This window comes from Lissotriton helveticus, chromosome 4_1, assembly GCF_964261635.1.
Source record: "Lissotriton helveticus chromosome 4_1, aLisHel1.1, whole genome shotgun sequence".
Taxonomy (NCBI): domain Eukaryota; kingdom Metazoa; phylum Chordata; class Amphibia; order Caudata; family Salamandridae; genus Lissotriton; species Lissotriton helveticus.
Genome location: NC_136063.1, coordinates 127,523,637 through 127,550,371, shown reverse-complemented (window position 1 = coordinate 127,550,371; position 26,735 = coordinate 127,523,637). Strand labels below are relative to the sequence as shown.

Below are 26,735 nucleotides of genomic sequence, written 5' to 3'. Positions count from 1 at the left end.
ACCTATGCCCTGGTTACCTAAGGTACACTGTACAGGGACTGATAAGGTGACCCAATATCCAATTGGATATGTACCTAGGGTACATGGAGTCCATTTTAACAGAGAGAGCAGGAAGCCTGGGGTCCTGAATAGCAGGATCCCAGGCCAACTAAGTCAAAAACCAGCAAAACACCAGGAAAAATGTTGGGGTAACCATATTCAGATATCCACCTTCCTACACAACACATATCTCCAAGAAAAGGGGTAAAAGTTTGAATAAGAGACAGTTGATGAATTGCACAACCTCGTAAAGCTGCCTCGAGCAGGCGTTCGGAGATCATTGGCGCTTCAAGCACCGACCTCTGCGAGGTGATACAACCAGGCCAGAAAATCATTGACTCACACAGTGCTTCATTTGTGAAAGAATAAGTGCCGGGGCACTGTTAGGAGTTCAGTTCCATTTGCATTGCCCAGTGCCGCTTTCAGCCTTTCCAATTACAGTTTTAACACAACTAATATCCTCCACCCTACTACAAGTGTGACCATTCTGACTATTCCAGTCCTTCATTTGACACCAGGTATTAATCTTTTTTATTGTATATTGGATTAATAAACAACAGTTGTTATATTTGGGTCTAAATTAGATAAACAGTGCCACCAGTGGCAGCCCACCGTAAGTGCCAGTGTTAACAGTTAGGCGCCAGTGCCAGCATTGGAAACCACTGGCTCTCATTAAGCACTGGACTCACATAAGGACAGGCTGTAGGACCTTATACGATGATCATTCTGAATTTTTATGTGGCATGCGCAGTCTAATGCCTGTCAGGCGAGCCATAAGGAATACATGTATTCATGTTTAAAAAAACAAAGGGTGAATTTGTTTTTAGTTTTCTGCACAGTGCAGTGAGTGGGCAATTCTGGTATTCACCACTTCTGCATCGAATTTCATGCAGTCTGCTATCGACAAGAGATAAGAGCTTCCTCTGCAAAATAGTAATTGGGCAACAGCTTAGTTTGAATACTTTTCAATTTATTGGGAACAAAGGAACAGTTTAAATGTGTGCATTGCTTTCAAGTATAAAGCATAAACGGGCTTACTGCAAATTCTATAATATTGTGGGTAACATGAAAAGCTGTGTAGCATTACCCCCTCATGGGTCCTCCCCATCCCAGTCCTTACAGCGTGAGGCAGTCCTGCCTCCACCCAGCCAATCAAAATGCTAGAAACCAAAAAGGCTAAAGGTTACATCAGGCACCTCCCTCCCACCCCCATGCCTGTTGTTTTTTCTGCTCCTACGGCAGGCGGAACGCTGGTGCTCTGTGTTCGTGTTTCCATTTCCGGATTTCCTGCAGGATGGTTGCATTACCATAAGTCTTTCTGGAACTTGTATTTCAAGGTTATTTTGCAGTTTTCTGTTGAATCTGTTGTTTTTCTGTGCGCGGCCGTACCGATGCTCAGGTCAGCCGCGCTCGGGCTCTGAGGTGTGGACTGTTCCCCGACCATGTGCTGGGCTGGGGCGGGGATTTCAACTGGTGTACTGGCCTCGGGTCGTTCAGGCGCTGGTGTTTGCATGCAGCATCCCGCCCCGTGGCCATGGTTGAAGTTTGTGGCTGTGGGTGGGGACTGCAGGACTACCCCTTCGTTGGTTTTCATGACTCACGTTACGAGACTTGGTATTTGGGGGCCCTATTTATTGGAGGTTGCTAGGTACTTCCTTTGTGTGTTTTGGGAGTTTCCTGTGGGGTTTACTCCTTTTTATCCTTGCAATGAGTGAGGGGGCTTCTTCTCCGGTGCCTACTAAGGCAGTTTCCTAGCAGCATAATGTTCAGGACCTGCAGGAGGATGATGTTTTGTAGGTTTCTTTGGCTGACTTACAGGAATTGATCAATTCTGCTGTCCAGTCTGCACTGCGGGAGCCTGCGGCTAAGAGGTCCAAGGATGATGAGGAGGACATGGACAATTCCCTTGAAGGAAAGTAGGTCCAAGGCAAGGTTTTTTCGGACATGTTAGTCCATATTCAAGAGGTGCTTGGTTTCGACCCTAAGTCATTGTCTGATGAAGGGATTTATGCCCAGTATAGTTACTCTGTGGTGGATGACCTTCCCTTCCATGATGTCCTGAAGGATATACTGACTAAGGAATGGCTTGAGGTTGATAAGCAGGGTATCCCTCACTTTCTGAGGAAGCAGTATTGCCTGGCGGACTTTGACTTGCAGTTTCCTGCTGTTCCCAAGGTCAATTGTCTTTTGTTCTCAATGGATTCTGCTTCCTCTTCTTCTTTGTCTTCAGAGGAGGCTTCTCTGCCGGATCCGGTGGAATGGAGGGTGGAGTCTGCTCTCAAGCGTTCTTACGCAGCTTCTCATTTTGGGGTAAGTGCTAGCACATACCCCACATGCCTCACAGGTCCTTTTGAAGGATTTTGAGAAGTTGTTTGTCTGTCTTCAGGAGAAGGGGGATCCTACTCCTGTGTTGGCTTAGATGGAGGTCTTGGCGCAATTCCTCTCGGATGTGACTTATAATTCCTTGTGGGCCTTCTCCTTAGCTGCCAGGGCGGCGGTGGCTGGTAGGAGGTCTCTCTGGACCAAAACCTTGCTGTCTTGGGGCTGTGCAGAAGACCCTGGTTCATAAGCTGCTTTTTGAGGGTCCTGGTCACTTTGAGTACGCTTTGAATGCTATGGTACAGCGCTCTGCGGAGGAGAAGAAGATGTTGAAGCCTTTTTAGCCTGTGCCTAAGAAGAAGTCCTGTTTTCATAAACAGGGTTTTCAGGGGGCTTTGTCTTCTCGCTTTCCATTATAAGTCCCGGCCTCAGCAGCAGCAGCAACAGCAGCAGAATCCCTCTGGTGCGGGACCGAAGTGACTATGCCGCTGTGGGGGCTCGGCTCAGTTTGTTTCTGGACCGTTGGTCAGCGCTGATTTCCGACCAGTGGGTCAGGGGTGGGGAATTCCTATCTCCCGACGCCCGAGACATCTAGATTTCTTAGGAGGGCAAGAGGTTTTAATTAGCATTTTGTCCAAAGGACAAGTAGACAGTTTAATGGTGCTGGGGCCCGCACTTTAATTTCCCCAGAGCAGAACAACAGAGATAAAGCAGAGCTCAAAGTTGCAGCCAGCTCCATAAGCTTGTGTGCCCCCCAGGCCCGCCCCTGTTCCTTTTATTTTCTTTGAGCATGAGACAAACATCGTGCTTCTGCAGCTCCAGAACACTCGCAGCACTGTCATGTAAGAGGCTGCCTTATCTGCCTCTTGGCACCTTGCTCTGACTTGAACTCTATGACCCCTGCGTTTTAATCTCTGCTCCACTCTTGAACCTCATACGGCCCCAAGAGCAGTGCTTTCCCTTCTCATGCACCTCGTGCCCCCCCTTCTTTCCACTTTGCCTTTCCTGTACACTTTGTTTCACCCGGTGCCTAAACCTGCTAAAACCGGCCTCTCTGACAGCCCGGACCTGCTCCCCTTGGCCTCTCGTTTTCACAGTCATTCAGGGCTTACATTAAAGCTCATAAGTTTCTCCATGAGGCTTTCATGCAGTCCTAAGGCCACCCCCATTTCTGTCCTTGCACTAGGCCTCTCCTCTCACTTTGTGCATACACCAGGGGCATTTTGAACACACTGCCATAGCAACTACAGCAGCTGTGGAGTTCTTGATGGGCCTCTTCAGTTTGCAGGTCTGCTCACAAAGGCCCATAATGAATTTGAAAGGGGTGGGTGGATGAGTGATAGGGTGGATGAATAGATGCATGGATGAATGAGTGAAAGGGTGGATGGATAGAATGCATGGAAGAATAAGTGAGAGGGTGGATGTATAGATGCATGGATGAAGAAGTGAAAGGGTGGATGGGTAGATGCATGTATGAATGAGTGAAAGGTTGGATGGATGAATGAGTGAAAGGTTGGATGAATAGGTGCATGGATGAATGGGTGGAGTGAAAGGGTGGATGGATAGATGCATGAATGAATGAGTGAAATGATGGATGTAAGGAAGGATGGGTGAAAGAATGGATGGGCAAAGGTGAAAGGATGGATGGCTGAGTGGATGGATGGGGTGAAAGTGGATGGATGGGGTGAAAGTGGATGGATGAGTGACAGGATGGATGGCTGAATGAAAGGGGGATTAATGGGTGAGAGATAGAGTAGACGAATGGATGGATGGCTGGGTGGGTAGGTGGCTGGCTGGGTGGGTGGGTAGGTGGCTAGCTGGGTGGAAGGGTGGATGGATGGGTGGATAGTTGAGTGTAAAGGTGGATGGAGGGATTAGTGAAAGGGTGGATGGAGGGATTAGTGAAAGGGTGGATGGATATATGAGCGAAATGGAAGATGGATGGGGTAAAAGGGTGGATGGATGAGCTAAAGCATAAATGGAGGAAGTGAAAGGGTGGAAGGATATACGAGTGAAAAGGAGGATGGATGTATGAGCAAAAGGATGGATGGAGGGATGAGTGAAAGGGTGGATGAATATGAGCGAAAAGGAGGATGTGTGGGGTGAAAGGATGGATGGATGAGCAAAAGGATGGATGAGTGAAAGGAAGGCGGGATGGATGAGTTTGATAGATAGGTTTGGAGATGGAAGGATAGGTATGAACAGGGGCTTCGTGAACACCCCACTTTAGCAGCTACTGTAGAGGTGGAGCTCTTGATGGGCTCTTCTGTCTGCAGCTCGACAGACAAAGGCTCATAATTAATGTGAAAGTGTGGGTGTGAGTGAAAGGATGGATGAATGTGTGGGTGAAAGGATGAGTGAGTGTAAGTGTTGCTGGCTAAATGCATGGATGAATGAGTGACAGGGATGGTTGAGTGACGGGGATAGTAGATGGACAAAGGATGTTATAATGAAGGAAAAGCTGGATGGATGGGTTACAGGGTGTATGGATTAGGGAGCGAAAGGATGGATGAGTGTAAAGGATAAATGGATGAGTGGAAGGATGGATTGATGGATTGGTAGAAGGTTGGGTGGATGGATGAGTGAAAGGGTGGATGGATGAGTGAAAGGATGGATAAGTGAAAGGATGGATGGATAGATGGAGGGAAAGGGTGACTGTATGGATGAGCGAAAGGATGGACAGATGGCTGAAATGGTTAGGTTTGGAGATGGATGGGTGGGTTTGGATATTGATGAGCGGATGGACTGACAAATCAACAGATGGACGAACATATTGGTGAAAGGCTAATGGATGAAAGAATGAATGGATGACCATGTAAAGATGAAATGCTATATATCAGTGGGTGAAAGGATGAATGGATGGATGCTTAGATGGAAGAGACAGAGCAATTCTAGAGAGGACTCCAGTGACTCTTTTCACTTGCTTGGTGGCATAAGAGCTTTGGGTCAAAGTGGGGGGGTATTTCAATTTTCTGGTTACTCACTTGGCCTGCACTATGCTCCTTTCTCTACCTGGGGATTATCAGGTAGGTGTGGTGCTGTTCGCCAGCACGTTCTTACTAGACAGCCAGTATTTGGTCTCATAAAGGCCTCATTGCCATAGAAATTCCTGGTACTGAACAAAACTACTTTGTAAAAGAGCAGAATGGTGTCACACACAATGAAGCCAGCCGATAGATAGGATGAGAAAGCATTTAAATAAAAACAAAAAGTCTTGGTTACCTCAGATTGAATTAGGGGCTCAAATGTTAAAGAAAGTCACTAAAGTGCACCCAGGATATATGTCCTTAATGCAGATTTACGTTTTTCATGAATTCACATGAATTTCCTTAAGTAGGCCAGGAAACCGTAATTCTAGAAAATATTTGCGAATTGCATTTTAGCATGAGCAAAGATGAATGTACCCCAGTGGAAATCTGAGTGTTTACAAGTCAACTTTTCTCGAACCACATTTTCCCAGCCCTGGAAGAAACTTTACTTCTGCTGTTGTCAGGGGTAGTAAATTTCCAACCTTTCTCTGTATGGGAAAAGATTAGAGAAAAGCTAGTGAAAACCCCCAAAAGTCAAATCCTTTTATAGAATTAGCCTGACATGAACCAGAGAGGCTACTATCAGAGCTCTTCTATATTGAGATGGCTGCTATTATTTTACGGCGCACTATGTGGCACCAAAGGGACAAGTGGATTTTGTTACAGGACAAGTAGATTTATGAAGCTACTTGTCCCTTGGACAAGTACATATTTCATTAAATTCCACACCCCTGGTGGGTCTTCTCTGTCATCAGGTAGGATTACCAGATTCTGTTTCAAGGCCCTCGCCCTCTGGATTGCTTTCAAGTTACCTCATTGTCAAGAGATCCTGTGAGGCGGTCTGCCATGTTGTCCGGCATCGGCATGTTGTTGTCAAAAGGGGCTGTTGTGCCGGTTCCAGTGGAGGAAGTGGACCTGGAGTTCTATTCCCATCTTTTTCCGGTACCAAACCAGATGGTACGATACTGAATCTCAGATCTTTAAACAATGTGGTACGGCTGGATCAATTTTAAATGGTCACCTTGCAGTCCGCCATTCCCCTCATCCAGGAGGGTGATTTTTTGGCAGTCAGCAGTTCCTGAGGTTTACTGTCCGGGAGATGCATTTACAGTTTCAGGTTTTGCTGTTCGGCCTCTCCACTGCTCCCAGGACTTTTACCAAGGTATTGGCTCCTGCTGTAGGGATTTTGCAGCATCTGGGTTTCTCGGTGTTTCCCAAAATTGATGATTGTTTGATCTCTGCTTCCTCCTTTACTAAGGCTCTTCTGGTGGTGGAGGCTACATTGATCTTGTTCCAGGATCTGGGATTCAAGTTGAATCTGGCCAAGTCTCATTTGGATCCTGTTCAGAGACTTCAGTTCATCGGGGGTCTGAATAACACCTCTCTGGGGGTGGTGGTTCCTCCGGTCCGGATCCTTTTGCTGCAGACTCGTTGTGGCATTTGTTGAGTGGTCCCTCTGCCCCGGCTCGTGTTTGGTTGCGGGTCCAGTGGTTGATGGCTGCCACTACTTCTGTGGTTCCTTGAGTTCGCCTGCATCCCAAGCCCTTGGTGACTCATCTGTTGGCTCTGTGGGACTCCTGAAAAAACAATAGAGGAGTAACCCCTCGTGGGTAGATAGAGAAGTAACTCTCTAATCATGAGCAATAGTGCTCTGGCTAGCACGTTTTGCCCCAACCTGTTACTGGATAAAGCATATCCTTATAGAAGACCCCTCACTCACCAACCTGGTTGGTGACATGCTTCATCATCGGGGTCCCACCCCATAGGCCGAGTGCCTACAGGGTGTGCTACGACACCTGATTACAGTGGAGCTGGTTTCGTTTTTATGTGTACAAGACTATCAAAGTTGTGTATTAAAAAGGGCCAACACTACTCACTTCAAGATTTATTCTTGAGCGCTTGAACCCTTATTAAAACTAAAGTGTGGCACCTTTGCCTAATTAGGAAGGCTTCGGTGTCAGAAGTCGTGTTAAAATATATAAAAATAGCAAAAGTGTGCTATGTGAATGTGAATATACAAAATTAATATTTAAAAAGGTCTACATGTTTCAACCCAAACATGGATTTCAAGGGTTTTCGTCAGGACCGTAGGTGATTTGAACTGGGTGGTCCGCCCGCGCTAAGGAGCGTCCTGCCCTAGTTCAATTAAGAGATCTTAAATAGGGATCTCGTGAAAAAAGTGCGTTTGTTCAATTTTTTGAAAAAACCTGCAAAAACAGGGAAACAAAGAACAGGAGGGGTCACACACAGGGGTAGACAAAATAGATTGTACCACATATAACATAGACATTCAGGGTTATTCGGACAATCATAATATCCACGTGTGGAATCATACCAGTATGTCACTTGAGTGGTTGTTAACATATCTATTGCGTGTGTGGCAACAGAATTGTAGTGAAAAAATGGCTGGAAAGTGCCTTTTGATTAAAGGGCAGGCGCCAAATGAGGGGTGTCGATATGATTTGGCGTCTGGGATACGTGGAAAAAAGGGGTCGGTAAATGGGAGAGTGACCTGTTAGCGTGCTGCGCTGTGAACGGCTGCCGAGACAACTGTGACTCGTCGTGAAATGCCGTCTCAATGATATTATAGTAGCTGGTTGTTTGGTGCTTACGCTTAAAAGCGAGACTCTCGCTTCATGGGCACCAGCGTAACCAAGTAGACAGGATTCCGTCTCCTGTAAATGAAAAACAAGTTTCCAATGTCAGCACTATTGATAAAGCGCATTGACAATCGAGTTGTCCCAAGACAGAGTAGTAAATACTACAAGCGATCGTTTCCGCTTAGCGGTCCCTCAAAGTGTACTTACTTGTCGCTTCTGCTCATCAGACCGATAAACCTACTTGGTTCTTGCCTGGCGTGCCCCGTGGAGTGTCTCCGGTGCCTGTTTGCCGGTAATGAGAACACTTCCTTGTTGGGCGTGGCCGGGTCACGTGTGGTGAGCACGTGGTAAGATGTTGGCCAATCAGAATTTTTAGTGAACATTGTTGTAGGACTGGCCTAGGTAAAGCAATGTGTACATTGCTATGGTAACAGTGCAGTGATCACGAGCGGACAGCGCTCGAGTCTACTGAGCCATGGTTCAGGTATATTTGTTAACATTTTCCTAAGCAAATATATGGGAGACAAAGGCAATATTTACAAATGGTTGTTATACAGAGAATACTTTCAGAATACGAGAAAAATCGCCCTTTCTACGGGGACTTTGGTAAAACAGGATGGTTATGTGAGAACTCCGTCTGGTGAGGTCTAGACTGATATATTCCCTTATGTCAGCACATTGTTCCACGGAATATTGTCGTTTAAACCGGTTTTGTGCGTGGAAAGTCGATAGACCCACCTCTGTTCCTTCTCATATAGGCGTTTGTCTAGGTTTGTGCCTGGTTGTACTTGTTCAATTATTGTCCATTTTATGTCATCTGCAGTGTGACCCTGCGACAAAAAATGTTCCGTAAGTTTTGTATTTGTCTTCTTGCACCTAATGGTGCTTCTGTGCTCTCCTATGCGGAGTTTTATTTTTCTACTGGTCATTCCTACATAATGTAATTCGCATGGGCATGTCAGTCTGTAGATGACATTCTCGCTGTTGCAATTAGTCTGTCCTCTAATTGTCCATACCTTGTTTGGTTCCAACAGTAGTGTTTTTGTATTTGTTGTAAAAGGACAGACACTGCAACTTCCGCATTTGTAGTGACCAGTTACCTTGGGTAGACCCCATAGGTTAGTTTGTGTTTCTTTCTTCGGTTGTACTACAAGAGGTCTGGTGTTTACTACGGCATCCTTTATGCTTCGCGCTCTCCTGAAGGAGAATAACGGCTTGTTCCATCTCAGGTTTCCTGTATTCAGAATATTCCAGTGTTTTTTTACTATTCTTGACACATCATTGGATATAGTGTTATATGTTGTCACACATGTTAAAGGGATCTCTTCCGGGATCCTTTCCTTTGGTTCCAAAAGCGCTGCGCGAGGCTGATTTCGGGCTCGCTTCTGGCTCTTCTGGAGGATTCTGTTTGGGTAACCACGGTTTTGGAGTTTCTGAGAAAGATCTTTGGCTTGACTCTTATAGTCATCCAGTTCGCTACAGTTCCTACGGATCCTCAGGTATTGCCCGTATGGTAGGTTTTCACGTAGGGGTCTAGGGTGGAAGCTTTCGAAACGAAGGAGATTATTTTTGGCAGTAGGTTTGTAATGGGTAATAGTAGTCAGTTTCCCATCTTTTTTTGTGATTTTTACATCTAGGAAGACCAAAGTGTCACTGTTTTTTTCATATGTAAACTTTAGGTGATTGTCTCGAGTGTTTATCCAATTGAAAAAGGAGGTTAGTGATTCCTCTGAGCCTTTCCAAATGGTTAGCACATCGTCGATGTACCGGCGCCATATTAGCAGATTGGAGCTATAGGGGTTTGTGTCGCTAAGAATGTATTTTTCTTCAAAGTCAAAAACATACAGACCCGCTATGCTCGGAGCAAAAGAACTGCCCATGGATGTCCCACCCGTCTGTAGGAATATTTGGCCCTCGAACTCAAAATAATTCCTTTTCAGTGCTAGCCTAGCACACTCGAGAATGAATTTTTTGGGGGTTCGCGATGTCCATGTTTCTTTCTCTAGAGCTCTTTCTAGTACTTCCAGCGTAGCATCTTGAGGGATGCTGGTGTACAAGCTCTCGATGTCAAAACTCACCAGGATGGTGTCATTATCCACAGTGAGTTGATCGAGAATTTGTAAGAGACTCTTTGTATCCTGTAAGTATGTGCTGGTTCTCTGTACCATGGCTTTGAAAAAAACATCGCAAAATTGTGATAGTGGTTCGAGAACTGATCCCAAACCAGAGACAATTGGTCTACCTGGCGGTGGTGTTCGGTTTTTGTGTATTTTAGGGAGGGTATAGAAATAGGGGATTTTCCCTTCGCTGTTGCAAAGGAAATTTGCCTCCTGTTTAGATATATATCCCTCTGTTTCTCCATATTCCACTAGCGATGTTATCTCGCTTTTCAAATCCTCAGTCGGATCCACTGGTAGGGACTCCTCCCTGACAGACTAGAAGACTCTGGTTCTGTGATGTATTCCTATAGGTACTGTATCGATTCCCCTATTCCTGACCCTGGTTTGGTTAATAATTAACTAGCAGCCATCCAATGGTGCAAAAACCGTTATCTGATTAAGCCACACCACGGCACAGAAGCGCGTTATCTGATTAGGTCATAACGCATGCCATCTAATTAGACAAGCGATATTCCTCCAGCCCCTGATAAGGCATACGGAGTTCTCAAAACAAATCAAACCTACAGCGACCTGGGAAATTCCCATAGCCATTGTTTTGATTTCACCGAGAACTTCAGCAAAAGAATGTGCGAACGAGCCCGTTCATATGACATCCTTATTGACGTATATATGTCCATCCTTACGTCAATCTCAGCACCTTTCAGGTATAAATATTACCGACATTGCCTTAAGCAAACACATGCGGTGGTGACGAGATCGGAGCAGCGAGACGTGCTGAGGAGCCCAGCAGAGAGCGAAGCCCACAGACGCTGCCCCGCCTTCCTGACGCGCTGAGAACGAGACGCTGCCTTTCTCCTGCCGAGAAATCCAGCTCCGGCGCTTCCAAGCAGCCCTCGCAGGCAGCTGGAATATCAAGACCTGGGATAAGAGATACCAGCCCTCCATCATTCTAGATCTCAGGTACAGAACTGAATAACCCCTTGCAGAGAATTCTCGAATCAGTCCCTTGGCAAAACAAACTTAACTTAAACTGCTACTTATCTACTCCCGCCCACGTATTAGGCTTAGGTCAGGTACATTGGGGTAGGCGTGGTTAGAAGCACCAGTTGAGTACGATTAGTCAAATGTATATATGTATGTATCTATTTTATCCATTTTAAAGTATCATATGGCTCAGAAACCATATCAATGCTTTTACAGTATTATTTTATAATTCTGTCTCTACTGTATTCACTTTACTTAACTACAAGTATTGCAATTATAGCGATTCATTTCTCTTGTATGAGAAAAGAGACTGATCAATAAATAACATCTTTTATTGAACCACGCCCATCTCTTATTTCTCTACAAACTGGTGAAACTAAGAATGCACGTACTGACTGAGTAAAATAAGTTGTGTATTGTTTTCACACGACTCTAGAGATACACTCTTGATTAGGGGAGAGCAAAGTTGTCATGTTCTATGGTTGTCAGAAACTAAATCCCTTCTTGTCTATCCAGGGAGGTTAAAATCCTCCTTGCCTATTCGAGAAAGTTTCTAGTGAACTCTGAGCTAGCTGGCAAACACAAAACTTTAAGTCTAATATAGTCGGTAGAAGACCTAGTTAACCTCTGCCCTAGGTCTATACTATTGAAGATATTATTCCAATGCGCAGAGCCTATTGGGATAATAGGAACTACACTACATGGCGCCCAACGTTTGGATAGGCGATAAAACTAACGCAAGACATTAGAGTAACTCAGTTGTGCTTTTTCACACAGAACCCCTTTTTCCCATAATACTCCAAAGACGTCTGGAGTGGGTGAAAGGTCATATCCGCCAAACCTCGCAGGAGGAGATTCCTATGTATGGTTCTTGGTTTATTCAACGTTGAAGGATACACTGTTCCAAAATATTGTGCATCTAATCTTTATATTCCGTGGAAACTTGATCTGCAAACAAACAGAATAACCTTCATGTCAGTAAAATGTCAGACACTGAAGAAGAAAGAGAGACAGCTAGACTAGCAGCTGATAATACTCTGCTACAAAATGACCCGGATATAATACTCATCCCGGTCAACATAAGAAAATCTATAACTTTAAAACTTATAGAAAATGGACTGACACCAAGAGATGGTACAGTCATATTCGTAATTGAGGCACACGAATATCGGCAGACAGAGGTATTCTATTCATGGATAAACTTTCCAGCAGCAAACGCTGTAACAAAGGACTTCCACTATTACAAAATAGAGGAACCTCCTAATGAGTACACTCCTTTCGAGGAGGTGGAAATACCACTCAAATTCCAAGAGCATCTGCTCTTGTTTAATGGCGCCCTAAAACATAATAATCACATCACCAGGCTCGGTCCACTAGGTAGACCAGGAGCAACGTGGCCGGTCCTAGCCGGATACACACCACATCCAGACATTGAAGAAATGCCCGCACCAGAACTTTTAGCACAGCTAAAACAATTAATAAAAATACATAGACAATTAGTCCAATATGTAATGCAGAATTCAACAATCCAACCAGCAATTAAAATTCCACAGCTGACCAGTCATCAGGGGAACACAAATAAAATTACACCACAGAATATACAGTCCTGTCTAGGTAAGGTACCCGCAAAACGGGAACAAATTCCTTTCTGGCTAGCACAAACAATAACTCAAATAGAGGCGGTGTTTCCAGATACCACCCCTGTTAAGAAACATAGGATTCTGACTATCTGTCTTCCAATGGGAATCGCATCACATGTGGAGGATTGTGACACTTGGGGAACAGTCTTTGCTTCCATTTACACAAAACACATGGTGTACCATCCATGTCAGTAATACCAGATGTGCTAAAACAGATTCAAGATGAATACGGTCCAGAACCCGCTTTAACTCTCAGTATGAAACTACTGAAAGACTTCAAGCAGGTCTCTGCAATATTATTAGCCAACATAAAGGGAGAAGCAGCAAATGTGGCGATTCGCCAGAGGTTAAAAGAGACAAATATAGCAGACCAACCATCGGAAATTGCCAGAATCATAGAAAAATCCTATGAAGAACTAGGAAGAGATAGTTTGGGTGGAATACCAGTGAAACCCCAACTAGTTGAAAGTCCTGAAAAGGTATTTATAAAAAATAATTTAAACACTCAAAAAAAGAGCTGGGATGGAAATAAACAATCCAATCCTAAAGAAAAAAGATTCCAGTCCAGAGGAAGGTCTCCTTGGTGGAGAGAAAGATCTCCCGACCAAGGACGCAAGTCTCCCCAACGGGAGCCCTCTGTGAAAAAATACAACCTTAGAAATAGGGATAATATAAAGAAACCTGATAGATATCAAGATTTTGATACACGTCCCTCTCAATCTTTTCAGACTTCCTCACAGAAATCAGAGGACGATCAGAACAAAGGGAAGAGCACGTCAAGTCCAAAGACAAAGAACCTGCTCATCTGAATAAAAAAATTACAATTTCCAAAAAAGAAGGTAGCCAGTATTAAAGTAATCAACAATGCCGAGAATACTGAGGACACAGCTGAAAAACGGAGAATGGGCTCAGACAATGCTAGACAGCGCAGCAGAAGTGAGCATAGCTCGCAAGATCCTTATGAATCATCTGGAGACAGTGGACACGAATGAGTACATTCAGGTGGAAACTGCAGATACCAGAGTTAGCAAACCTCATAAAATATATGAAATAACATTGCGTATAGAGGGGGATAAGACTAGAAAAATAAGGGGACTATTTTGGGATAATCTGTCCAAGGGCTATGACATCCTTCTAGCTGAACGAGACTGGCCTCCAGAGTTTGTCAGGGAGTGCCCACATGGCGAAGAAATAATTATGCCTGCCTTCTCAAACCATATTCCAATTCATAAAAAATATACACTTGCAAGAAAGTGGGCAGTAGCTCAAGCCCCTGCCTTATATAAAAATCATGTGGGATGGGATCAGGACTCTCCTCCTCACAAAATCCAGTTAAAATCACAACCTACTGCACAGAGGCAGTACCCGATTAAGCAAGAAGCTAAAAAACAGGTAAAAGAGATCCTAGATCAACTTGAATACCAGGGGGTGATTGAAACCTGCACCTCACAAATGAACAACCCTTTGTTTCCCGTCTCCAAGCCAGACAATTCATATCGTCTTGTTTTGGACTACAGACACCTTAACTCATGTTGCAAAACATTTGCAGTTCAAAACTCGCACAGTGCTGCACTAATGAATAACATAGTGCGCAAAAAATACAAAACAACCTTGGACATCTCCAATGGATTCTTTTGTCAAAACATAGCACCAGAGAGCAGATATTTGACGGCGTTCTCAATAAATGGCACGCAAAAAAATTCTGTCGTTTGCCCCAGGGGTTCAAGAACAGCCCAGGATTATTCTCAGCGAGAGTAACAGAATTACTACAAACATATGATGACGAGGCATTATCTTATGTCGAGGACATCTATCTAACAGATGATGACTTGGATACTCACTTGAAAAGAGTGAACACCATAATACTTGGGTTCGCAGCAGAGGGTTACAAATGTAACTTTAAAAAGTCAAGAATTGCCCATCTAACAGTCCTGTTTTTAGGATCAATCAATCAGGAGTTTGTTAAAGCGCGACTACTCACCCGTAAGGGTCTCAAGGCGCTAGGGGTGGGGGGGGTTGGGGGGGTGCAGGTTCCATTCCATCAAGGAGGGGGTCTGTCGAAGAGCCAGGTTTTGAGGTTTCTTGCGAAGATGGGGAGCGATGTCTGTCTGAGGTGGAGCGGAAGGGCGTTCCATGCTTTGGCCGCGAGGAAGGAGAAGGAGCGGCCTCCCGATCTGGTCTTTCTGGTGCGGGGGACCACAGCGTAGGAAAGCTGGGCTGATCGTAGGGTCCTTTGGGGTGCGTGGAATTTGAGTCGGCTGTTCAGGTATGCTGGTCCGGTGCCGTGGAGGGCATTGTGTGCGTGGGTGAGCATCTTAAAGGTGATTCTCGCCTCGACGGGGAGCCAGTGGAGTGTGCGCAGGTGCTGGGAGATGTGGCAGTGTTTTGGCAGGTTGAGGACCAGTCTTGCGGCGGCGTTCTGGATGTTCTGTAGCTTGCGGATGAGGTTTTTGTTTATTCCGGCGTAGAGTGCGTTGCCGTAGTCGAGTCTGCTGGTGACCAGGGCGTGAGTGACTGTCTTTCAGTGTTTGAGGGGGATCCATTTGAAGGTCTTACGAAGGAGGCGGAGGGTGTGGAAGCAGGAAGATGAGACAGAGTTGATCTGGCGGTCCATTTTGAGCTCGGAGTCCAGGATGATTCCCAGGTTGCGTGCGTGGTCTGTGGGGGTTGGCGGGTTTCCGAGGGCGGTGGGCCACCAGGTGTCACTCCAGGCGTTGGGGTTTGGGCCCATGATGAGTACTTCTGTTTTGTTGGTGTTTAGTTGTAGGCAGCTGTTTTTCATCCATTTGGCGACGGCTTCCATGCCTTCTCGAAAGTTGCGTCTGGCGGTGTTGGGCTCGTTGGATAGGGAGAGGATGAGCTGGGTGTCGTCTGCATATGACACGATGTTGAGTCCGTAGGTTCTGACGATGGGGGCAAGTGGAGCCATGTAGACGTTGAAGAGCGTCGGGCTGAGGGAGGAGCCCTGGGGGACTCCGCAGGTGATAGGTGTGGGGTCCGAGAGGAAAGGGGGGAGTCTGACCCGCTGCATCCTGCTGGAGAGGAAGGAGCAGATCCAGTCGAGGGCCTTGTCCTGCATTCCTGCATCGTAGAGTCTGCGTATTAGGGTGCGGTGGGAGACTGTGTCGAACGCCGCTGATAGGTCGAGGAGGATGAGGGCTACTGTTTCTCCTTTGTCCAGTAAGGTGCGGATGTCGTCTGTTGCGGCGAGGAGGGCGTTTTCCGTACTGTGGTTTTTTCTGAAGCCGGATTGGGAGGAGTCGAGGATGTTGTGTTCTTCAATGAATGTGGCGAGTTGGCTGTTGATGGCTTTCTCGATGACTTTCGCTGGGTCCGGGAGCAGGGAGATGGGTCTGTAGTTTTTGAGGTCGGTGGGGTCCGCTGAGGGTTTCTTTAGGAGGGGGTTGACCTCGGCGTGTTTCCAGTCGTCGGGGAATGAGGCGGTCGCCAGGGAGCGGTTGATGGTTTGGCGGAGCATGGGTGCGATGGTGTTGGCGGCTCTGTTGAAGATGTGGTGGGGGCAGGGGTCCGTGGGGGCCCCTGAGTGGATTGACTTCATTGTCTTCAGTGTGTCTTCGGTGGTGAGGGCTGTCCAGTCATCAATCGCTGGTTTCCGGGTGTCGGGGTGGTTGCTGAGGGTTCAGTGTGTTGGTTGTCTTCGTCGAAGTTGTCGTAGATGCTCTTGATTTTGTGGTGGAAAAAGATGCTGAGTTTGTCGCAGAGGTCTTGTGAGGGAGGGATGTCGGTAGACTCGCTGGTGGGTTGGGCGAACTCCTTGATGATGCTGAAGAGTTCTTTGCTGTTGTGTGCGTGGGTGGAGATTCTGTCTTCAATCGCTTTTTTCATCGTTTCTCTGATGAGTTGATGGTGGGCGTTGGTGGCGGCTCTGAAGTTGTTGTGGGCTTCTGTGGATTTGGTGTTTCTCCAGGCCTTTTCGAGGCGGCGGCATGTGCGCCTGGACTCTCGAAGTTCGGTGGTAAACCATCTGGCTTTCTTGGCACAGGTATTGTTGTTTTTCTTGAGGGGGGCTATGGTGTTGGTGCTGTCCGAGATCCATCTATGCAGGGTTCGGGCTGCGGTATTGGGGTCGTCGTTTTCCGCGATGGTTGGGGTGGAGTTGTTGAGTGAGGAGGTGAGCTGGTCATCGGTGATTTTGGTCCAGTTTCTTTGTTGAAGCAGGTGCTGGTGTCTGTGGATGGTGGGTGTTCTGAAGGTGAAGTGGACGCAACGATGGTCGGTCCATGGGAGTTCGGTGGTGTGGCTGAAGGTGATGGAGTTTCCTGTAGTGAAGAGGGGGTCGAGGGTGTGTCCTGCTGAGTGCGTGGGCTCGGTCACGATCTGGCGGAGTCCAATGTTGTGGAGGTTGTCCAGGAGGGATGTGGTGTTGGGGTCCAGTTGATTGTCGAGGTGGAAGTTGAGGTCTCCCAGCAGGGTGTAGTTGGTGGATGCGATGGCCTGCGGGGAGATAATGTCCGTAATGGAGTTGGCGAAGGGTCCGCGGGATCCAGGGGGTCGGTAGATGAGGGTTCCTCGGAGGGCGGCGGTGGGGCTGGCCAGTATCTTGAAGTGAAGGTGTTCCATCAGTTCTGTGGACTCGTCAGGGAGTGTGCTCAGGCGGAGGCTGGATTTGTGGACGATGGCGATTCCTCCTCCTGGGTGGATGGGGCGGTCCTTCCTGGAGATCTTGTATCCTTGGGGGATGGCGATGGCGATGTCCGGTCCCGAGGTCGTGTTGGTCCAGGTTTCGGTGAAGAATGCTACGTCTGGGGTTGTGCTGTCGAGGAGGTCCCAGATTTCTGTGGCGTGTTTGTGGAGGGATCGGACGTTGAGGAGGATGCATTGCAGGGTCTTCGGTTCGGTTGTGTTCTTGTGGGCGGGTTGTGCTGGATCCGTGTTCTTGGCGGTGCTGCAGGTGTGCCGGCAGCGGTGACAGCTGAAGGATCCATGGGTGTCGGCTGGTGATGCTAGCTTGCAGTTGTTGTTGCAGCCTGGGTTGAGTGCGTGGAGTGCTGCTGGGTCGTAGCGTTGGCGGGGCAGAGGTCCAGGGTTCCTGGTGCTGGTCGCGGACGGGTCACAGACGTGCTTGCCTTTGACGCACCTTCGGTGCACCAGCGGAGCGCCCGCAGCCCGCGGCCGCTGCGCGGCCGCGCAGTGGCCGCCATTAAGTAGGGGTCGGGGAGGGCTGGACAGCTGGGAGGCGGGAGCGGGGAGGGTAGCTGGATTGGGCCGGTCGTGCTGGGGGGGGGGGGGGGAGGGGCCGCGGGGGCAGCAGAGGCGGGGAAAGGTAAAGGGAGGAAAGAAGGGATAAAGAAAAAAGGGAAAATAAGCAGAAATAAGGCACAAAAGAGCAGAGATGCAGAAAGGTGAAAGATAGAAAGGGAAAAAAACGAGTGAAAACGAGTGAAGGAGCAGAGGGAGAGAAAGGGAAATGGGCAGAAATAAGGCGCAAAAGAGCAGAGGTGCAGAAAGGTGAAAGATAGAAAGGGGAGAAAAAGGAGAGAAGGAGCAGAAAGAAAGAAAGGAGACAGAGGTCCACTGGACCACCAGGGATGAGGCGCAGGGAAACCTGCGGGTGGAGGAGGGCCTCGATCACCAACACTCAAGAGTGCAGGGGCAGGGGCACCTCACTTAATGGTGGAGCTGCGAAGGTGGGAGAGCAATTTCACTGACAATGAGTCAGTGGTCTTGCTCGCCTGTCCCCGCAGTAGCCGCCATTAAGTAGGGGTCGGGGAGGGCTGGATAGCTGGGAGGCGGGAGCGGGGAGGATATGAACTATCAAGTGAAGGCAAAAGCCTGGCTGACAATTTCCTAGAGAAATGTGCTGTAATCCAAGCACCTAGAACACTAAAAAACTTACAATCAATTCTAGGCTTCCTAAATTTCGGAAGAACTTACATTATAAATTATGCAGAGAGAATTAAACCTCTCTATGATCTAATAAAACCAGATTTTAAAAGAATCAATTGGACTCAAAAACACACAGAAATTTTGAGATCTTTACAAACGGATATGTTAGTTAAAACAAAATTACAAACACGTGACAACACACGCAACCTTGTGATTCGAGTCATCCCAGGAAGATGTGGATTCACATACCTGACCTCTAATGAGGGAGAGAAGGTACCAATAGCATACAAATCACATTTGTACACAGAAGCTGAAAAAAGGTTCAGCATTAAGGAAAACATTGTTCATGCGGTTCAAACAGCTGTAGAAAAAGAAAAATACCAAGCAGACGGTAGACAGGTTACAGTCAGAACAGCAGAATCAGCTTTTGAGGCATTAACAACACCATGTAATTTACCGACAACTGCACTAAATCCAGAATGGATACAATGGGTAAATTCTGTTGCTACAGACAAAGTAAAATACTATTTTGACCCGGAAATGAAAGAATTAAAATATCTAGAATATGAGAAAGAATACCCTCTGCCAATCGACATTCTGCCTTTACGACAGTACGCCTGTGTAATACATACAGACGGGCATGCTCAACCCTCAGTTTGGGGAGAGCTGGCTTACAAGGCCACATGCGAAATTGTAAAAGAAGTGTGGCGCGGAGGTAAATTAAGACCTCCACTTACAAAAACACACTCAGTGGAAAATAATTCAGAACAACAAACTGAAATAATAGCGTGAAAAATGGCGCTAGATAATGCCGATCGCGAATTCCCAACACTTATTGTGTGCGATTCGTATTACTGCGTCAAATCATACAATAACGATTTACAGAAATGGATTCAAAACGGTTATAAAGATGACACAGGTGCAACAATAAAGCAAAAAGTGCTTTGGGAACAAGTAGTTCTTTTACAGAAAGAACTACCAAAAACTCACGTGATACATTCACTGAGTCATCAGCGTGATGGCGTTCACGTTGCAGGGAATTCATTGGCTGAGACAGCCACAGCGGTAGCAACTAAACCGGCTTCCGTAGCTACAAAAAAAGCGTACAGTAAAACACATTGACGGTGAAACTGTGCTGGCGGTGAAAACGTCATCAAAAGGCGACGGCTCGGCGCTACCGATCAATTATCCACTCAATTATACATACATAATCGATGCAAACTCAGTCCCTTTTGCTCGAATCCCTGGAGTGGGGGATAGAGTGATTCCAAACACGGACAGGAGAGGCTTGTTAATAGCAGACGCACATATGGGTGAGGGTCTCAGACACCTTAAACAAAAAGATTCTCTGGAAGAATTACAATCAGTGTACTGGTGGCCAGGCATGAGCCTGCATCATCACATTTTTGTAAAAAACTGCCCAGACTGCAATAGAGATCGCAGTGGCGAGCGGGGAGGACTATTGCCATGGCATTTCACTCCAGATAAACAACAACAATAAGAAAGCCCCCATCATGAAAAAAAAGCATTATATTAACATAAAAAGACTAATTTTCACTTATAATGTAGACCCCAGCGCTCGGCTGACGTCTGGACTGTTATAAAAGGATTTGCGAGTCTATAATGGCATATACGCTAGGAGCATGCTACGTTTTGACTAATGTATTCCTTTTAGCCTTCAAGCTTATGGGGAAGCATGGCCAAATGAGCATAGCATAGCGGGACTCTTCTCATTTCCTTCCTGAGGGATACGGGATGGTGTAAAGAAAAAACCAAGACATAAAGCAATCTATAACGGAAAAGGTATTAGGTTCGGGTGCTGGGTGGGTCAAACATCTAATAAGTGTCCAACGTAGTCTAAATAACCTGCCAAGGACTTCTCTGAAAGGGTTCAGTCCGTACAAACTATATTTCGGGACTAGAATGATGATCCAAGATCTTGATAGTCAGACTTCAGTGGTTAAAGACAAAAGCTTTGATATCAAAGATCGTTTGGCTATTTTACAGGACTTAAATGAAACAAGAAAAGACCTGAGCAACATAAAACTGAAACAACAGCCAACAACCACTGAAGAGAAACCACCTGTCCCAGCAAGGCCTGTCTGGATTCCAAAAGTCGGGGATCTAGTCAGAGAAAAGATCGCGGTAAAGAAGGAATTTGGGCCTGCTTACAGAAAAGCAGTTCCTGTCTTGTCTATCAACGGGACAAGATCAGTAGTACTACCGCCCCTTGCTGGTAAAAAGGATAACCGAGTCATATCCATCGACCTGGTAAAACCACAATCATGTGGCCGATAACAAACAGTAGGCCAAGTGGACTCCCGAGAAATAGCAGAACACCAATGTTTGCTACAAATACAGAGGCTCAAACTGGAAGACTGATCACATTTGGAAAATATACAGTGAATCAACAAGGACTATGCAACAAAGCAATGGAACTTGAACCTCTTAAAACCCAAATTAAAACTTTTCATCAAGAAACAACAACCTATGATGATGTAACTGCAGACTTTGCTAATGAAACAAAGCAAAATCCAAAATCAATTGGAACAATTGACAGAAGAGCATCCGGCTACTTCATCAACTTCGATGATTCATCTGAAGCCCTGAGTGAAGCAAAGAAACAGCCATCAACAAAAACTTTTAAAGACAAAGGTAAGGAACTTTTTCAACAGCTGAAAGAAACCTATCTGATCTCTCCATGGATTGAATTTTGGGTGGCCTTCGGTGCATTTATCCTCATTCTTTGGCTCATCTTAGTACTATGTTTGGGACATTTCATTGAAGGGAAATATGCTAAAATGGACACAGCAAGCCAGAAAATCAGCTTGGTCCTTAAACCACACATCGAGAAAAGAGAACTTCTTCAGTAAACTTCACAGCCAATCCTATACCAGGCGGTGTAGCATGGGACAAAACGGATTATGAAGTCTATGGTCCGGTTGAAATCCTGAAGTATCCACACCAATTCAAGATCTCATTGAGTGACTTTGTAAAACCAAGCTCATTTGCGGATGATTGGGACTTTGAAAGTATTAATGATATGTCTGATCTTGTGATGTCTGCTAAATTTACAGAACATGATTATTTGCAGGGTTCGTCTAATTATGATCAGATGTTCTGCTACAACCATTATGGTAACCATTATCTACATAAATCTGCTCAACCTAGAAATGTTTTAAATTATAACCAATGGGAACATTGTGCTACTCCTCCAAAAGATAGCTCGAAAACATTTTATGATAAATATTCATACTTTTCAGGGCTTAACACAAGTAATGCAGAAACATTTTATTTCAAATTGTCAAATAAGACAGGTATGAAGACCATGCTTACAAACACAAAATTGATATATTCCGATTCATTCTTTGAACAAATGAATACATTTGGGTTTGATTTCTGGGACAATAATATTGAAACAAAAACTGTTTGGGGTACAAGAGATTGGCAAGTACAAGGTATAGAATCATTGTTTAGAGCCTGCATGATCCCAGAACAAATTATATTTTTGAACAACACTATTCAACAAACTACCTGTCTTGGCTTAGCCAAAATCAAAGATTTGAACAAACCGTCTATTCCAAAGCCAACAGTGAACAGTAATAGCTCTATAGATGTTGAGATAGACGTAAACCATATATTAAACCAAAACAGAACACATCCTGTATGGAAAAAATGGTTGATCTGGCCCACAGATACAAATAACTGTCAAGACAGATTCCTGAACAAAGTACAGGGGTTCACATTGACATGCCAGACCCTAGATATTCCCAAAGACAACATCCCGGGATAGTAACCACCTACAGCGTGGGCAAGCTTCGCCTTCAATGGCTACAAACGTCCACACTGGCTGAAATTAAGCAACACCTAACTTTACTTACAGAAGGTGCTGACCTGCGTGATTTCATATTGGAACCACGCAAACAGCGTCAAAAACGTTTCATAGCGGCCTCTATATATGCAGCTTATAACGAAGTCTGGAAAGTAACTCAAATTGAGACAGCAGAAAAAATACGGGAAATTGACCGTATTAATTTGGAAAAATCACTCTGTGGTGGACAATGGGTTAATGACTCCGTCCAGAAGTAGCATAAGTAACAAGGGTACTCCCAGTAATGCTTTCAGGTCTAGAAGAGGGAGTGGCAAACCAACAGCAAACTAGAAAACCTCTATATAGACCTATATTCATTTACAACTAGGCATTGATGCTCATTTACAATTTACAGAGGATGCACACATAACTCTGAAATCATTCAATTAGATTTGGTATTTTGAGTACTCCATTTCTTTTATATCATTCTTATTTCTTTTTGGTTTTTCTCATTTTTTGGTAACAATCTTTACAAAATTATTTTTTATACAGTAGCAAAAGTGACATGTGTACAAATAGCTATAAAATTTACAAAATTAATTCTTTTCTTATCTAGAACCCCAAAACATTGATTCTCTTTCATACCATCACTCATACATACTCAATCTCCCATATTCACTATCCTGACAGGACTATCACAACAAACACAATGAACAAGGTGAAAAAATATATTGTGTCCTTTTGTAGACTCCTCAAGGTGTTGATTTAGTATTGGGGATTAATGGTCTTTCGCATTCGATTTCTTTCTTTCTCCACAGTTATGTTTTATGGTTTATATGAGGGTCTCTGGTGCGTACGGCCTACGTACGTTTCGGTGGTATCATTGCTTTACATCACCTTCCTCAGGGCCAACATGTAAACTGGACAACATAGTATTAAAAACAGGGGGTTCACATTTGTCTGGAATGAGAACATAAATTCCATCATTAGTGTCTATGCATCCTGAACATACATTTCTAATTTTTTTTTTTTTAAACTCTTCATGCCATGTGCTTGTATGTGATAGAATCGCAGACTGACAACGGGTGATCAAGTGCATAAAGAAAATAATACCTCATATCCCAAAGTTTGAAGAGTGCCTATTTTAACGACGAATAGAGTAATCACTGAGTAGTTGAGACATAAAGAATGAGTTTTAGAAGAAAAAAGTGAAAAAGTTTTATATCCCTTCTTTTTTTGACTTATGTGGACTTGCATACATGCAGCATTGTCTAAGGGCAGTATTTGACACAGATGTAAACTACCTGTGGCTTATTTTATATCTCCAGAATGGCAGAGCAGAGAATCTCCTCTGGTTTCAGAATTAATGACATAAGTGGCAGAATCGTTTTCCTGTAGAGAGATATAAATATATCTCAATGAGATGTGCAACTAGATTTTTTTTAACATGGAAGAGTCTTTAGGTTCATCATTGTAGCGATTTTACCGGTATGAGACTGGTATGAGACTGGATCCTGTGCAATCTGTCTGCTTATTTGACAGTTTTATGGGGCTTTTACCCAACTCGACGCTGGTAATTTATAGTCCTGAAATAAATAAATAAATAAATAAATAAATAAAGACGAGCAAGATGTAGGTCAGGTAAAGAAGCATTGCCATCTATTTACGTGGAATAATTAGATTAGTTTGACATATTCACCTGCAGGTTGTAAATCTGCAGGGATATGCATGCAGCGAAATCTTTTGCTTCATGTTATGCTGTGATAAACCCCAGTAAGCTTTCCCTTTATTAGAGCATCTAAATGCTCGTGTTGTTTACTAAATCTAAAACACCCCCTGAGGCTCCTTTTTGATCCGTCTTTCCTTTCAGAGTGTAACTGGCTAGTGCATGTCAGTGTTGCTTTAATTTAGAGAGCTTAATGTCGTGTATTGACGGAGTTTCTTTTCCTTACCTATTTTAGGCTCACAGGGCCGAATATAAAGAGGATGTTCAAATTCCTTTCCGGAAAAGCGTACCTAAAACGCAGGGAACAATGGGTTAACTGAGGATAAAGTTCTACTTTAAAATGGGTTTTGAAAAAACATCTTCGCATAACACGGAAAGCGGCGCCTGGGTGTGACGCTTACCTGCAGTCCTTTAGAATCACGTCTTTCGGGAGGCGCCGTCGGCCGATGCCACTGCCACTGACATCGATCATTGGCGCGCTGTTCGTTTTTATGGCGGTAGCATTAGCTTGATTGTTTGCAGCCGGATCAGTTCCTTTTACATAGAGATAGGTGTAGGACTTTGCGTGAGTGTATTTACGGGAAAGTTTAGTCGACACAATGAATGGACTCATAATGGATGTGAAAGTGACGTTTTTTTTAAATGGTGCTGGACTACGAAGAAAACACCTTTCTAGGGTAAAATACCCTTGCTTATATTATAAATGTGTGGTTTGTTTTTATTTAAGAGTTTACATAAACTGAGTGCTCAATCAGGGTGATTTAACCCTTGATTTAAATATAATATTGAATTAGATGTATGTTCCTCGTGTTAAGTTATTATTAACGCAGGCAAATACTGCCTAGCTAGTCAAAAATCCTTGCATTACACAATTACAAAGTTGTGGAATAGTACAGTCATCTCTAGTTGCCTATGGACCATCCTAGTCGAAATATGCAGACCCTAGGCAGGTATCTGTATAGTATAGTTTCGATGATGTCAGGAAATAGGGCTCTTTGCAACAGGCTTTTAGTCTACCTACAGGAAATTGATATATGGTGGCATGCCCCACTGATATTCTAGAGGGGCCAAGCTGGAATTAATACACCTACTCTGTGATAATCCAGCAAATTTCTTCATTATGACCATGGCGTACCGTGTCTAGATGGAATATCCAGAAGGTTTCCCGCTGTTTCCTTAGTTTGGTCATGTCTTTCCCAGGGTGGTGCTGTACCCGTTCTAAAATCAACCAACGCATATGCTTTTCTGTATGGCCAAATTGGGTGTAATGAGATACCATTGGGGCATTATTTTTTTTTGGTTCTAACAGCTGATTTGTGCTCCGAGAATCTCACACGAAATTCTCTAGCAGTCTCTCCTATGTAACCTAGGTCACAAGGGCACAAAATTAAATAAATTACATTAGATGTTTTGCAATTTGTCATCTCTTTGAAATGGCCAGTTTTGTTTCTGTATGTCCATAAATTGCCTGGGATGATTTGATCACATGCATGGCAGGTTCCACACCTATGGTTCCCTTTTGGTAATGGTTTGCCATCTATGGACCGTTGGCAAGTGCTGTCTTTATGCCTTTCCCTACTGTGGACCAATTTGTCCCTAAGGTTTGGGTTCCTTCTGAACGCTATCAGAGGCCTTTTTAATTCAGTTACATGGTCGTGGGTGTTCAAAATTTTCCAGTTTTTGTTTATAACCTGTCTAATTTTGTTGTTGAGGGTTGTGTGGTTTAAGACACAGACCAAGTTGTGACTAGGGGCTTTGATGGTTTGGTTAAATAGGGCATCCCTATTGTAATATTTTGCTCTTTTGAGCGATTGACGTACCATTCTTCTAGGGTACCCACGTGCCAATAGGCGGTCTTGAAGCTTATTGGCATGGGTCATAAAATCTTGTATGTTCGTGCAGTTTCTCCTTATTCTAAGAAATTCCCCGAAGGGAATTGAGTCTTTTTGGCACGGGGGATGATAACTGCCGTGTTCTAAGATGGTATTTTTTGCAGTCGGCTTACGGTACAGGCTGACTGTGATTTCTCCTTCACTACTTTGGGCCCATATGTCCAAAAATTCTACCTGTTTGGATGAAAAGTTACAAGTAAATTTTAAATGGGGGTCTGCTAGATTTAGCCACTCCATAAATTCTTTTAGCATTTCTTCGGTTCCTGTCCATATAAAAAATATATCATCTATGAAACGGTGCCACATAGTGACATTTTCATAGAAAGGGGCAAGTTCATTAAAGATATTTCTTAATTCAAACTCACCCATGTAGATATTTGCAATACTTGGAGCACAGGAGGCCCCCATGCTTACTCCCTTGATTTGTTGATATAGACTATCTCTAAATTCAAAAAAATTGTTATGGAGGACAATCTCCAGGCATTCCAGGATGAAGTTGTCAGGTCTATGTCCGTATCCCGGTGTCCTAGCAAGGAGCGCTGCCACCGCTTCCATTGCTAGGTCCTGGGGGATGTTGGTATAAAGAGATTCTATATCACATGTGACTAGGAATTGTGTGTCTTCATTAAAAGCAGCATGTTCTAAGATGGTGATAATGTGTCCTGTGTCCTTGATATAGGAGCTGTATGTTGTTGTTAGTGGGCAAAGAAACGTATCTAGGTATTTGG

At 44.8% G+C, this 26,735-nt stretch overlaps 2 long non-coding RNA genes across 2 annotated transcripts in view; one reads left to right on the top strand and one right to left on the bottom strand.

The window, feature by feature from the left end:
* Positions 1–24,652, bottom strand: part of LOC144827054 (uncharacterized) — a 527,350-nt gene extending 502,698 nt beyond the window's left edge. The window contains exons 1-2 of the long non-coding RNA XR_013609998.1: positions 24,517–24,652; positions 24,342–24,405 (exon numbers count right to left, since the gene is read on the bottom strand). This is a non-coding gene — a long non-coding RNA (uncharacterized LOC144827054). The remainder of the gene's footprint in view (positions 1–24,341; positions 24,406–24,516) is intronic.
* The window catches only part of LOC144827055 (uncharacterized), a 732,152-nt gene that overhangs the window by 670,884 nt on the left and 34,533 nt on the right, over positions 1–26,735 (top strand). The window lies entirely within an intron of this gene.